This window comes from Equus asinus, chromosome 8, assembly GCF_041296235.1.
Source record: "Equus asinus isolate D_3611 breed Donkey chromosome 8, EquAss-T2T_v2, whole genome shotgun sequence".
NCBI classification, from domain to species: Eukaryota; Metazoa; Chordata; class Mammalia; order Perissodactyla; family Equidae; genus Equus; species Equus asinus.
In genome coordinates, this window is record NC_091797.1 from 16,719,291 (window position 1) to 16,735,650 (window position 16,360).

The 16,360-nt window shown below is 37.3% G+C and overlaps 1 pseudogene; it reads right to left on the reverse strand.

Annotated features, from left to right (window-relative positions):
- Positions 1-10,484: 10,484 nt before the first annotated feature.
- Positions 10,485-15,642, reverse strand: LOC106827013 (mediator of RNA polymerase II transcription subunit 7-like; annotated as a pseudogene).
- Between the last annotated feature and the right edge of the window lie 718 nt (positions 15,643-16,360).

Consider the following 16,360-nt stretch of genomic DNA (forward strand, 5'->3'; position numbering starts at 1 on the left):
AAAAATATATACATATCTAAGTTTGTTGGCAGAAATGTGAAAGAAGTTGCCATAATGATAATTCACAAACACTTACCCAGGTGCTGGATCTAAACCAGTTCATAGATTTGGCCTCCCCAATTGAAGGGGAGTTCACATCGCTAGAGAAAGCACCCAGCAATGCAGTCATGTACATATTCCATGAACCTTTCTTCAGGCCATCCCTCAAAGAAACCTGCGGCCATTTATCAAGGTGACTGACACTGAGAAGTGGAAAAAAATTTTTTGTAGCTTACTAGATACTGACTTAAAATTAATACTTATCTCCAAAGACTTGAAGAACCACCACAGTACGTGGATCAGACTGGAACTTATAAAGGTCAAGACAGTGAAGTCATGGCCCTAGTGCCTCTCAGACTACCCACAGTAGGACTGCAGACCGATCCTACGCTTAATTCTCCAGTTCCAAACTACAGAGTAGAAATCAATATACTTAGAAATTCTCAAAATCTCCACATTGGTTCTCTGACCCAAAGATTAAAGAGCTATCATGGTAGAAAGTGCCAAATGGAAGCTTCTGAAGCTATCTATTCACTCTCAGCAAGACTGTAAGTCCAAAATAAGTTCAAATGTCTTGGGTATTCAGAAATTTGTGTTACAACCAAGACAAAAAGTTCAGAGGTGGTAACTGTGTCTACACCCTTATTTAACTTGCCCATTTGACTAGTGAAAAAGCAAGATGGTTTGTGGACAATAACTGTAGACCATCACAGACTTATTCACATGTTGGCACCACTCACAACTGCGAGTCTACATATCAAATCTTCATTAGAGAAAATCAACAGATTGCGTGGCACTGGGAGTATATTTATAGCCTTACAATTGCTTTTATTCTATTACAACTAACAAAGATAATTAGAGACGATTTTCCCTTATATAGCAAAGAAACTGTCTAATCTACTCTCCCCATAGTGCTTCTACTATCACCTTATTCACATAATGTCAATCTATTGCCATAGTACCACACTACTGTTTTAATAGCTTTGGTGAAAAGGATAAGGTTTTGGACATATTAGTTTTTATGAAATATTTCAGGTGCGATGTAGAGATTAACATAATAAACATCCGTATACTCACCTGCCAGCTTAAGAAACAAAATAATTTGTAGAGTTGAAACTCCCTTATTTCTCCTGCCTCTATCTTGAATTTATTGCTTGTCATGTCCATGAATATCACAACATAGTTTTTCCATATGTGTTTCCCTAGGCATATTTAGTATTGTTTTTCATATTTTCAAATTTTATGTAAATACTAGAACACTGTACATACTATCTCTGTCTCTTTATCGCAATATGTTTTGAAGATTCATTCATTCTGATGTTATCAAGCATATACTAGCAATTAATATAATATTAGGGAAAGATACTGGAATAGGTGCATCAGCAATGTTGTCTTCAGTTGGTTATGGTTTCCTATTGTTTCATTCTTATCATTTAATGATAAACTATTAATACTGTTGCTTCACTTTGTTTTTCTACTGTACTTTGTTGTGGGGCATTTGGTTAATAGAACAATATGTGTTGTTGTATTTTGCATGTTTTGGACTAGAATTTTCTAATATCTAGAATTAGAGACAAAAATGTACTGTGGTTCAAATATTTCCAAAGTAGATATACAAATACTATACATAATATTTGTCTGGACTATGATTATTGTTATTGGTGGTTTATTTTTTCCATGAGTGAGATGTAAACATGATGGATTGAATACAGGTCTTTACTAAACCGCCACTCCCTCCCAAAACCCCACTAATACTTGGGTAAAGAGATAAAAGGGAGGAACATCAAAACTTTTGAACCTGGTGACTCATTGGATAAGAGGTAACTGATTTAGCAGGACAGAAAAAGTTGACCACTAATAGTGGGAAAGCTCTGAAACAACTATTCTGTCATGTAGAACCCAAGGAAGTCTCAGGAAATGGTAACACCAAGTAGTTGTAAAATTGTAGGTGTGGATGGGAATAAGAAAATGAAAATGGGTTGAAAGCCTACCATTTAGAGTAATCTTTCTCCCATTCTAAACACCCAGGTGACGACATTTTTCTCCTCCTAATAGAAGACTGAAGGCTTACACTTTGAAGAAAACCCGTCAATTATGTAACAAAACTGAGAAATATAAAGGAAATGAACGATAAATTTAACAACATAAACGTTAATCACATAACTCAGTAATAAAAAAAATGATATGAAAAAAGATAAGGGCTACCTAATAAAATTATATGACCACCAAAGGGATATTTTCTGCAATATGCCAAGACTTACTGCAAAACAATTTGAACGCGAAAACCCAACAGAAAGATGGACAAAAGACCTTAGCAAACAATAAAAAAATAAACACCAGGAGCCAGGCTGGTGGTGCAGCAGTTAAGTTCTCGTGTTCTGCTTCGGCAGCCCAGGGTTCACCAGTTCGGATCCCAGGTGCAGACCTACGTGCTGCTTATCAAGCCATACTGTGGCAGGCGTCCCACATATAAAGTAGAGGAAGATGGGCAGGGATGTTAGCTAAGGGCCAGTCTTCCTCAGCAAAAATAGGAGAATGTCAGCTCAGGGCTAATCTTCCTCAAAAAATAAATAAATAAATAACCATCAACAATAAAATATGTAAAGAGGCCCAGATTTACAACTTAACTGCAGACATAGACAACGAAAAGTTACCATTTTTCATGTATCACATTGACGAGGATTTGAAGTTTATTAGTACCCAGGGTCGATGAAGAAAACAATCATTCTTTCTTAGGGGAGCATAAACAAGTTTTGGCGGGGACATAGAGAAAAGGGAACACTTGTGCATTATTGGTTGGAATGTAAATTGATGGAGTCACTATGGAAAACAGTTTGGAGGTTCCTCCAAAACTTAAAAATAAAACTATCATATGATCCAGCAATTCTACTTCTGGGTATTTATCCAAAGAAAACGAAACCACTAACTTAAAAAGATATATGCACCCCATCATGTTCATTGCAGCATTATTTACCATAGCTAAGCCATGGAAACTACCTAAATGTACATCAGCGGACAAATGGACACAGAAAATGTGATATATATATAACAATGGAATATTATTCAGCCACAAAAAAGAATGACATCTTGCCATTTGTGACAACACGGATGGATCTTGAGGGCATTATTCTAACTGAAATAAGTCAGACAGAAAAAGATTAATACCTTGTAGTCTCACTTATATGTGTAGTCTAAAAAAAATGGAGCTCATGGATACAAAAAACAGATTAATGGTTGCCTAAGGCAGGTAGTGGGGGGTGGGCGAAATGGGTGAACAGGTTAAAAGGTACAAATTTCCAGTTATAAAATGAATGAGTCAAAGGGGTGTAATGTACAGCATGGTAACTACAGTTAATAATACTATATTGCGTATTTGAAAGTAGCTAGAAGAGTGGATCTTGAAAGTTCTCATCACAAGAAAAACAAATTTTGTGACGATGTATGGCAATAGATGTTAACTGGACTTATTGTGGTGATCATTTTGCAATATATACAAATATCAAATCATGACATTGTACATCTGAAATTAATATAATGTTATTCAATTATATCTCAAATAAATAAACGTTTCTGAATGAATAAATATCTAACAAAATGTTAATTGAATTTATGAGTTCAATATACCAGAAAGATAGAAATGTAATTTTTAAAAAAGCTTGTCACGGGGCTGGCCCTGTGGCCGAGTGGTTAAGTTCGCGCGCTCCGCTGCAGGCGGCCCAGTGTTTCGTTGGTTCGAATCCTGGGCGCGGACATGGCACTGCTCATCAGACCACGCTGAGGCAGCGTCCCACATGCCGCAACTAGAAGAACCCACAACGAAGAATACACAACTATGTACCGGGGGGGGCTTTGGGGAGAAAAAGGAAAAAATAAAATCTTTAAAAAAAAAAAAAAAAAAAAAAAAAAAAAGCTTGTCACATACTTTCCACATTATATACTAAAATACATTATAGAGAAAGAATTTAAATGTCATAATTAAAAACAACAAATACACACATGATGAATATCTGCAATTAGAGCGGGGAAAGTGTTAAAAGGCTTAAAAGCAATGAAAGAAACTACGAAAGGGAACAATATCATATTTGACCATGTAAAAGCTCAAGGTGTAATAACTAAAAAAGAAAAATCTAGAAACAAAAAATATGTACAACTATAAGAAAAAAATATTTTCCCTGCAAATGGCAAAAAGGTTAGATACCCTTAATATGTAAATAATTCGTTCAAACAAATAATGAAAGCTGAACAATTAAGAGTAGGTAAAGATATAAATAAGCTCACAAAAGAAGAAACATTTAAAAACAAGAAAATGTGAAAAAGTTCAATTTCAATAATCACTTGTTTAATTAACAGTTGTTAAAGATCTGTATGTGTCAGACCTGCAAGGACAAGCAGTGTTTTGGTATTCCAACGCTGGGAAACTAGCATTAAACAGATCAACAAAAATCTGTATAGTATTCCAAGTGGTGATAAGACACATAAAGCACTGAAGTTGGAAGATTGTTATCTTAGTGTAGTCAGGGTAGACCTCTGTGATAAGGTATGTGCCTCTTCCCAATTTACAATCTCTCAGTTCTAAATCCATCGTTCTTTCCCCTCCTTTGTGCTCCTGGATCTCTTCCTAGTCTGTTCCTTCCTTGAGGACTCTGCCTCAGACTGAGAGGTAGATGCTGTTGCTTCCTAAATCTGCTATTCCTATATTCTGTAGCGTTCCCTTCACTCCCTCAGGTGCTAAAATGTTAAGTCAGTGCTAGTTTTTACAGTAGACATTAGGTTATCCAACAGATATATCATTTTTAGATTATAATTGAAATAAAAGGCAAAATTGCAAAATTCTATAAATAAATCATAATTCTCCAAGAAAATTTTCTCAGAAATGTTTGAGGATGGTATGGTGAGAAAATATTGGATTTAGGGTTAAACATATTTGGTTTGGATCCTGATTCTTCTACTTAATAGCTACGTGGCCTTGAACAATCTTATCCTGGCCCCCACAGCTATGTGGGGCACTCAGTACCACCTGAGAGAGTTATTGTGTGGACTGAGTGAAATGATGTTTACAAAAACAGGGTCTCACCCAATCAAGTAAAAAGACTTCAGTTTTAATTCTGCAAAATTAAGATATTGAAATAGGAAACCATTAGGATCCCTTCCATTTCTAGTTTTCTCTAGTTTCAAAGAAAGCAAAATAACAGGAGTTAGCACTTTGAAAAATTTTTTAAGCCCCGCTTTGCTTTATCAGTCCTGGGGACTGAGTTTTACTGGTGCCAAAAAAATTATGTAAAAATTCAACTATATTTCAAATTTTCAGAGGCAGAGTATTTAAATACTGCTGGTGATTGGTAGTATTTTCCCTAATTTTGAAATAAAATGTGTTCAGTTGGCCAGGCATTTGTGTAATGATGGCGTTTTCCACATTCTCAAAGCAACTGTGGAATTTATTGATATTTTCAATAAAATATTGGCAAAGAGAAAGACAAATCATCTATATGGCTTTAGTATACATAAAGCCGTGTATATTGCACTTTAGGAGTAATTTAAATGATCCACAATGTGAATTTCGACCATGCATGAATTTCTTTGTAAATTGACACTACCAACTAGCTCCCTGTACTCATCCTCATAAGGAGATGGCTGTGGAGCATAGTGAGTAAAGAAGGACATGCAGGTAAATATATTTTTTAAATATTTCAAAATTATTTAAAAATATTTTTAAGCATCTGACCAGTCAGTTTCAGACCTCAACTTTTCCCATTTCTGTCATACTAGTTTTTAGTTGGACCTTTCACACCTTGCAGAAAACTTAGGGATTTGAATATTTAGGAAATATCTTTGGAGACCTCATAAATTTAATGACATCCTGCCGCAAGATTGCTCAAAGGGAGAGAAATGCAATTAGATTAAAAGGTGTGATATAACAGAAACATATTCAATAACCTGCTGCTAGTCAAACACCAAAACATTGCTGCAGTGGGCAGGTTTGAGGAGCCCTCATCTCAGACACCTGAGATTCTCTCTGTCAAGGTCATACCACTATTGTGACCTTCATCACTGCCATAATATTCTAGGACAGACTTTTGTTTTCAAACGATTTCTCAGTGAAACAACGTATGCCTAGAAGAAATTCACATCTAACCACAGTTTAATTTTCTATCTTGAGAAAAGGTAAACAATAGGAAACACACCACTGATTTGGGGGAAAATATGGCCATTTCTGTGACAATTCTACAGATATAAGGTAATGCAATGTATAAACATTTTTAGGTGAAATGTATGACCATCTCAAAACTGTGAAATAAATATTAATCATTATTTTAATCTCTATAGGTAATGAAATCAACTTAGATATTTAAGCAGGAATCTATTACGTATTTCAAAATAAGAAAGTATTTATTAGCATCAAGATGAACCGATAAAGAACACAAATGATAACTTAGATCATTTCTATCTGGAAACACTTTGTACTTTTTTCATACACAGTTAAAGATCGTATTTCCCTTGGCACACAGTGAAATTTTCAAACATGATATGATACACGTATATAAAGGAACAATTTATTTTTCTAAGATGTTAAACTTTACCTCTCAGTTTCATTTCCCAACTCCTAACCATTTTCTATTCTAGATAGAGAAAAACAAACCTTTGTTTTGCATTTTTCTTCCTATTCCCATTGGTCACAGGTCATCCAGCAGCCATTTGTGAAGGACGGGTTCGATGCCATTTCAGCCCTACTTTCCAGTTGTTTGTGTAGGGTAGCATAATATGATTTTCTTTTCTATTTTTAGGTTTCTCAACATACCCTAGCTGGACCACAAAGTTTCATGCCTTCTCCATCACCTACTCACAACAAGATTTTCCGTGGGAGCTCTATGGTGCCCCTATACTATTTATAAAGACATTATACATATAGCATATGATGCTTTTTGAAAAACTATTTATCTTCTCACAATAACATTATAAGTGTTATCATCTACACTTAACACATTAAAAAATGAAATAAAATAAAACTAAGAACCTAAAATAAGAGTATGCGCAAAGAGCATGCATCGTAAAACCAGACAGATAGGGTCTGACATCTTACTCTTTAAGTTATAAGCCATGTGATTTTAGACAAATTAATTTCTATTGGCCTCAACTTCATTTTCAGGGAAAAAAGATATACAACAATAATAATACCATCCTCCTGAGATTGTTGTAAAAATTAACAATAGTGTAAGTAAAGAGATAAGTATCTCGCAGCTGTCACTATTGCTATTCTATCATTTATATTATCATAATAGACAGATTATAAATATTTACTGCAATGTACGGATTTGTCTTGAAGTGAAAAGTAAGAAAGGAGAGAAATCTCCTATAGGTTATAATTTAATGGTCAAAAGAAAAGGTCACTCATGCTCAAAAATTACTGCACCATGGCTCAACTTTTCCCAATTGGGTATTGGGAATACTTCGTCTTCAAATGTAGAAAGCCTGGCTGTTACAACACAAAGGGCATTTAAGGAAGTTTTAAACCAAGGCAGAAAATGACAGGAAGAAGGAAGCTGGCAGATAAAACTTCTATATTTTCTCCATTGGATATGCTATTCTGAGATGCGTGATTCACATAGTATCTCTTTGCAGATATCACTCAAGATCAGTCAACCACACTGGCCACAAAGCTACTGCCACCTTTGTGATGCCCGCTTCTGCATGTGCTCTCCCTCCTTCCTGATCTTCTTTCTCTCTTAATCTTGCTTATCTGGAATTGCACTCTGCAATAAAGTTAAAACATAAGTTTTTGCCTCAGGCTCTATTTTCCAAAGAACCTGAGCTAAGACAGTATACTAAAATAGAATCTGCAGAGAAAATATTATGAAATGGGGCCAAAATTACTTATACTTTTTATACAAGACCTATAATTATATATCTCTCAAGCTTACATTAATTGTTACCCATCTTTCCAATTGCCTACAATTGGGTGGAGACCTCATGGTAATCATCTTTCTTAATCATGGTGGATGAGATCTATGAAGACTAGAAAACTAGGCTAGACGAGAAAATTACTGGTACTGTTTAATAAAGGTCATTAAACAGAAGGGGATATAACTACTAATTTCTCACTTCCAATTTTTCTCCATATTAGTTAATTACTTAATTATTTACCCGGGTTCTCAGGCAGAAGGCTAGGAGTAAAGCTTTTTTTTTTTTTTTTTGGTGAGGAAGATTTTCCCTGAGCTAAAATCTGTTGCCAATCTTCCTCCACTTTGTATGTGGGACACCACCACAGCATGGCTTGATGAGAGGTGTGTAGGTCCGCACCCAGGATCCAGGCCATGAACCCTGGGCCACCGAAGCAGAGCGTGCAAATTTAACACCAGGCTGGCCCCTAGGAGTCATTCTTTATTCCTGGCTTTTTTTTTTTTGGAATTTAAGATTCTGCATGGAATTTTAATCCCTTAATCCCCCCCACACACACACACAAACACATAAATTCATGTACAAATTATGTTGTGACTCTTGTAACAATGATATAATGTAATTTGCTTAGTTTTTTACTGCACAGGGATTTGCAAAGTAGCCAAAAATTGGTTTTGCACCTCTTAGCCTAACATCCTCCTCAAAAATATAAAAGCATTGAGATCAAAGAAGGAAAAAGATTCTTTGGAGAGTTGCTCAAGTGTTATGCAATGTCCAGCTTGCTCCCCTCCAAGGGGATCAGTGGGCTGTGCTTCTCCTTCCATTTAAGCTTACAAGAGCATGGTCTATGTCCTCTGGTGTCTCTGGAGCTCAAAGGTCCATACTAAACACATGCAGGAAAAGAACCAAAGATGGGGCTGGCCACTAGCTGCCTGTCTAACAGAGAGGCACCTACTTGGGAACAGCCCGCACTCCCAAGATTTGTAAAGGAAAAGGATGCATGAATGTTTCACATATTGGGGACCCAGCCTGAGGCCATTTTAAACTGGACTTTGCCAGCTCTAGGGCTGGAGACCTTAATAGAGCAAGTCTCTGCAGGGTGGAATAATGGAAACCAGGGACTAAGGGAAAGATCAAAAGTGGACATCTGGGAAAAGGCATTCCTTTATCAGTGATTCTTAATCTTGAGCATGCATCAGACTCACCTGAGGGCTTGTTACACCACAGCTTGCGGGGCTCCATCCCTAGAGGTTGATTCAGTAAGTCTAGGATAAGGCTGGAGAATCTGCACTTCTAACAAGTCCCCAAGGAATGCTAATGCTGCTGGTCCAGGACTACACTTGGAGAACCACTGACCTACATTAAGAGAAAGGCTGTCAGAGATCCTCAGATACAGACAGACTCTTCATCAAAACCTTGCAGAGAAAAGAGAAGAAAGTACAGAAGCAGAATCTCAGTGCTCAAAATAAGTTGATTTCTTGCTCACACAAAGTCAGATCAGATGGGATTGGGTGGGTAGAGGTAATGAAAGGAGGGCTTAGTCATTCAAGGACCCAAACTGACTGACCCTTTACCCTCTTCAAGTGGCTTCAAAAGTTATCCTGGGAGTGGCCGTACAACCAGCAGATGAGAGAATAGAATGGAGGATCATGAAAGAAATTTTTATGAAGCAGGCCTGAATTCCTACATCCATTGCTAAGAATCCTCCATCGCTAAGAATTTAGTCACATGCCCAAACATAGATGCAAAGGGAGCAGAAAAATGTAGTCCCTGGTAGGGCGGTCATATCTCAGCAACAGAAGTCAGGAGAGCAAGAATCTCCAATGAACATCTAGCAGTTTCTGCCACTGAACCCCCTTCCCATTGCTGGCTTCCAGGCTTGAGCAAGTCTGAATTTAGCTTTGAAGGAAATGTATAGTTAATTACACAGACATTTTAATTACTAAAATGAATGTTTGTAACTAAAAATGACCAGAGGACTTATTATCTGAGTGACTGGAAAAAGTTATGAGACTCATCAGGATAGGGAAAAGAGGATGAAAGATTGTGTTTACAGAGCAGTCATGAGGAAAAAGAAATTTGCTCTTCTAAAATTCTAGAGTTCCTCTCTTTTAACGTTACACTACTTTTTTAGAGATTAAGCAAACTTTTAAGTGAAGTAAATCTAAAGATTTCATAATTTCACATTTGCTATGCAACGTGACATCCTTTATTTATCTGTCATTCTTAAAGCAAATGGCAAATTTACTTTTCACAGATGAAAGCTTGCTATTACTGAGGATATCTTCAACATCTTACTCCAACTCCAAAAACAGGAAGATTCCACACAGTAGCTTCAAACGCTTTGTTTTTTAAGGTGATTACGGTTAGCAGGTGTACTCATTTGCCTATGCTTACCATAAAGTGAAGTAATGACATCTCCTGATTCATAAAGCTGGGGAGTCAAGCTGGGGCTTGACTTCTAGTTATATGTCTTTTAAGACTAAGAGTAAATTAACTAATATTTGATGCTATTTATTGAAAAGGAAAAGCAAGACGTAAACAAATATCCTTCATGATCTTTCACTCATTTTCTCTATTAGGACACACAAAGCAGCATCTTTCTCTATGATCTAGTCTCTCCTATGAGCAGAATTTTCTCTTTGTTGTTCATCCTGACCACTACAATTCTTTCTATCATCAGTGTCCATTCTTTCAGTTTTTACTCTCATCCCTGTTTCTGATGGGGCAAATCATCAGGCAAAGAAACCAAGTAATTTTGAATCATCTCAATGCCTCACTGCAGATGCTTCTGAAACCTCTCAGCTGTTTCAAGACATTTATGTTTCTGCACCTCCACCTCGTCTCTCAAGGTCTCCCTTGCTTGATGGGGTCAGTATTCATTAATGAATTAATACACATGGACAAAAAGCAGTTTAAGATCTAGTTTGTCGTCTCGTTTTATATTCCCAGGGCTCCTTATCAAGAAATCTAAGGGGTCTACGAAATTAGTAAGGACAGATGTTTTGAGTTTCCTTTATTGTGATCAGACTGCACAGGATGAAGCCCTTTGATGTCCCGACTTTCTAAAGGGCAAGTGATAAGATCATCACATTGGAACTGGTTGTTAAACTTCACGTCACTGTCCTTTATCGGAGGCGGAGGCTTGGGAGTGAGGCCTTCCTGAATATTTTCATCTGTATACTCCTTGCTGTACTGCATCGGAGGTGGTGGAAGGGCTCTCACTTGCTGTGGTTCACTCGTTGTGGGAGATCAAGAACGACAAGCTTGAGGTGTACACTGGTGTCGGCCTTTGCCACCCTCGCTCACATCTGACTTCCGGTCTCCTCCAGAAAGAAGCCACTGATGCATTTTTTATTCCTTTCTTTTACTCACATGCCACATCCAGTCTATTAGTAAATCATGGTGGCTTTCCCTGCAAAATATTTCCCAATTTATTCCATTTTCCTCCATTTGTACCGCTCTAAACCTAGACCAAACCGCCCTTGTCTCTTGGCCTGTCACTACAAAACCCCTAACTGGTCTCTCTGCTTTCGTTCTTGTCCCCTACCTCCTGATTGATTCCGCATATGGCAACATGCCTTAAATTAATTCATGCTATGTTATGCCACTTTCAACAGTTTCTCATTGTTTTTAGAATAAATCAAAACCTCTCAGTCTTCTCTTCCTCATCTGCCACGCTCTCGTGCTCTAACTTAGGTGTGACCACAGTCACCAAGGCCCACAATAAAACAGTTTGATTACAAACCAAACCAGTTAGGCATTTTATTCAAATTATAATGGGACATTTTCTTATGGAGTTCTAAATATCCACACAAGAAAACCTCATGAGATCAAGAATGAGAGGCAAATTTGAAAAAGCTTGTTACAAATGTGAGCCGTTAAATTCCTAAATAATCACATTTTACAGTAATTGAATTATTAATTTAACAAGATATAATACGTATTGGGGCAGAAAGTACTGGGATAGGAAAGTGATATGTGCTCAAGAGTAGACAGTGCATTCTTGTAAAATATTTTTTTCTCAGTATACATTTGGCTTCTTTTTTGCCCTTCTCCTTTTTCCTCAAATATTTTTTCTTTCTTTTGTTACTTAATGACACTATAATGACAGCAGTAAAGTTTCAAGCTTTCATGTCCAAATTTAGTTACTCCACCAATATTTATGTCTTCCCAACGCTGTGCTAAGCACTCTCCTAGATGCTCAGAACACTGCAGGGCACTCATGTTCTATAAGTAGACTTTTGAATGATAACAGGCACGTGCTGACGACCATATTCGTCCATTCCTTCATGAATGAATTTGATCAATAATAATTACTGATTACAGAAGTCTCTTTAACTTAAAAGAAAATTACTAATGTAGCATCAGTAATTGTTTTCTTAAGTTAAAGAGACTTCTGTCCACACGAAAGTAGCTTGATAAATCTTGTTATTACCAAGCATCATATCTTATTGATAATTAGTTTATCTGCAGACCTGAAAGGTTCAGGTGAAAGGAAGGGGTAGTAATTTCTGATCACAGAGAATGGGGCACCCCTAGGTTGCAGCCCCATGGCCTTAGGGTCAGGGAGCTCCATGAGTGTACACAGAAAAACAAATGACATACAATTGTTGGGTTACGGCCTGTGGGAGAGGTGAAAGAATGTCAAATGGAACTTGTCCCGCTCCTCTTCTCCCTCCTCTGTGTCCCTCTGTCTCTATCTTTATCTCTATCTCTATCTAATTCTCTCTCTCTCACTTTTTCCCTCTGTCTACCCAAGGCAAAACTTGTCATTATTCTCAACTCACCCAGGTATCTTCTTTTTTTAAATTATTTTTCTTATTTTATTGCTTTTTGACTTCAGGCAGTTAGCTAACAGGGAATTTCCAAAAAAGATAAAGAACATAGAAACAATAGAGCAAATTCTTAGTCTCAAGGTATTTTTTCATGGCCCACTAAGGTTTTTGCATTCCATTTCTCTTTTTTTCCAATAGTGTAAGCCCTCTTACTGCAACATTCTTGCCAAAGCATTACAGAAATGTGAAAATAATTAAACAATGGGACCCATTGTTAAAAGATCACAAGCCTCAACTCAAGATGTACAACTTCAACATCCAGATTGAGGTAAATTCAACCCTTGGAAGCAGCCTCAAGTGGAGTGGGTCACATGTTAGGGAGTTAGGTGTTTACAATTTTCTCTAGAAGGAATTACAACAGAAGATAGGGGTTTGAGAGTCTCTCAGCTTTGCACAGAATCAAATTATCTTAAGAAAACGGAATATAGATATGTCACAACTCCTCTGGCCTCCATTTTTTCACACTTAAATGGAGAGGTTTGGACTTCATAACTAATATAATAATCACATGATGCTCTCATCATACACTAAGGTGAACACAACTGGCTCCAAGAAACATTGCCCAGACCGACCTTAAGATCAACCTTCAGCCCTGGGCAAAATTATGAAGAGGGGGTTGTTTACATGTAATTAATTTCAACCAGTATTCTCTGTGCCCTTTCTTCAACTGTGTATAAATCTATCCTTCTGGTATTTGACTGTTAGGGGTTTTGAGAGAAAACACAAAATCTCTTTACAGTATAACCTGTATACAACCTATAGAAATAATCCAATAATACTCACTTATACTAACATTTTAAGCACTATGTTCTCCCAGGTTTATTTGCATTTTCTGTCTTCCTTCTCTCTTCCTCTCTTTATGTCACTAAACATTAATTGAACGCAACTATAGGACAGATAGTGTGGTATGTGCTGTGGACGTGAGAATAAACGAAGTATAATTCTTGCCCTCATACTCTCATGTCTTACAAAAGATACAGGCTTGTTGTTAGTTAGTAATAATAAAATGTGAAGTAGAAACAGAGAGAGAGAAAGCAAGTGCTCTTGGAAACCTAGAAAGGGTCAATGAACTTTGTCTAGGAGTTTTGCAGAGGCTTTCACAAAGAAAACCATGTTTAGTATAGAAAGATGTAAGAGTTTGCTTACCAGGCAAAGAAAGATTTCTGTGTGTCCTCGGGAATGAAGGAAACATTGCCATCATGGGGAAAGATATGAGCAAATATATGAAGAATGATGTATATTCTGTGGCAGCCAGACCTTAGAATAAGAGGCCAGACATCAAATGTAAAAGATTATAAATAGACTTGCATCCACACAGAGTAACTTGTATTTCTTATAGACAGTGTGGAACTAGTAAACGTCTTCTTCGTGCTGTATTTTTATAAATGCACCTGGAAGTGGAAGGGAAGGCGAACAGATTGGGGGAAACTAATTAGGAGGCTATTGGACGAGTTCAGATGAGAAGCAATAAAAAATAGGAAAAGAGACAGGGCACCATCTGAGAAACAAATTTCTGGTAGAATCATGTGCTGGTGACCTGAGGATTAGGGAGGAAGAAAAAGTGTAAAGATGACTAAGATTTCAATTTGGGAGAATAAGTGGAATGAGATGTCACTAACTATTACTGGGAATATGGGAGCAGAAGCTAGCTTAGGACAGAGAATAATGAGCTCAATTTTAGACACATTAGATTTTAAAAGTCTGCAAAATCTTCAGTAGTTAATTGTACAGATATTTCTGGGCCTCAGAAGAAATGTCCGATCTGGAGATGTAGGTTTTTCACGTTGAAACCATAGAAGTAGGTGAAGTGACACGAGGAGAGTGTGTAGAGGGGTAGGAGGGTGTTGAAATGATACGGAACTACTGGTTTCTGTTTTCAAAACAGAAAACAATTCAGGCTCTTTATAAAATTTAAACCGTACAAAAGTCATAATCTAGAAAATTGACCTTTATATCCCATCCTTCTATAACTCCTTCCTTCATTAATAACTGAGGCTCAATACTTACACTGAAAGATTTTTTTTCTCTCATTGTGGAATAAAGGACCCATATTGAGAAGAAATTTGTAGTTACAGGAACCAGAATGAAAAATAAAGATAAACTCCTGTTTTAAGTGTCCTGGAAATTTGAGTTCTATAAAATAAGAAGCTATTTCCCTTGCCTAACACCTATGCAGATCTAATAAGTTCTGAGAGGCAGTGAAAAACAGGAAGAAACCATTTCTCCAGCTGTATAGCTGCACTTCCATATTCTTGGGGCATAGGCCCTAGGAGATCCCCCAACCCTCCCTGGATATCAAAATTGCCTGGTATTTGCATATAATCTTTGCACATCCTTCCATATACTTTAAATCACCTCTAGATTACTTCTAATTCAATGTAAATAATATGTAAATGGTTGTAACATTGTATTGTTTAGGGAATAATAACAAGCAAAGAAGTCTGTACATGTTCAGTACAGACACAACCATCATAGTGCTTTTGATCCCAGATTGGTTGAATCTGTGGATGCAGAACCACAGATACAAATGGCAGATGTATATAGATATATATTTTTAAAGGATAAGAATATAGAATAACTTCTTACATACAGATGTGGATTCAGTCATTAGAAAGCTATGTCAATATTTGTTAAACTTGGGGGGAAAGAGTAGGCAGCAAAAATCTTATTTTTCAAGAGTTGTCATAACTTTTTACCTTAAAAGCCAACTGGTCTGAGGGGAATAATAACCTACAAGCCCCTAGATGATGGAGCCGCTCCTAAATCTCTGACCTCACTTCCTACCACTTTCCTCCTTGGTCACCCTGCTGTAGCCTGGTTTGAACTTTTTCTGTTCCTCTAACATCATAATTTCTTTACTGAGACAGGACATGTTATCCCACTACTAGAAATACCTTCTCGCAGATAGTACGTTTCATGCCATTTCACTTCATTTAAGACCTTTGTGATACTGTGATTTATAATTAAAAAAACTATTTGGTCTTCGACCCATTCCAGGCACAGAGCTCCTAAAACCCTTGGAATTTTCTAAGAGAGCAATAAAGGTGCCTTTTGTTATGTTAATAAAATGATTTTTGGAAAGCACCTCAGGGTGGGGGCTGGTTATCAGTGGAGCCAACCACGTGATTAGAGGGTTGGAAATTTTAGTCCTGCCTCCCCCCTTGCACCACCGCCCCGATCTCTGGGGAGGAGAGAGGGGCTGGAGGTTGAGTTCCATGGCCAATGAATTAATCAACCATGCCTATGTAATGAAGCCTCCATAAAAACACAAAAGGATGGGGTTCAGAGAGCTTCCAGGTTGGTGAACACATGGAGATTTGGGGAGAGTGGCAAGCTTGGTGAGAGCATGGGAGCTCTATGCCCTTTTCCCACACCTTGCCCTATGCATCTCTTCCATCTGGCTGTTCCTGAATTATATCCTTTTATAATAAACTAGTAATCTAGTAATTAAAATGTTTCTCTGAGTTCTGTCAGCTGCTCTAGCAAATTAATAGAATTCAAGGAGAGGGTCTTTGGAACCTCCACTCTATAGCTGGTAGGTCAGAAGCACAGCTGACAAGCTGGGATTGTAATTGGCATCTGAAGTGGAG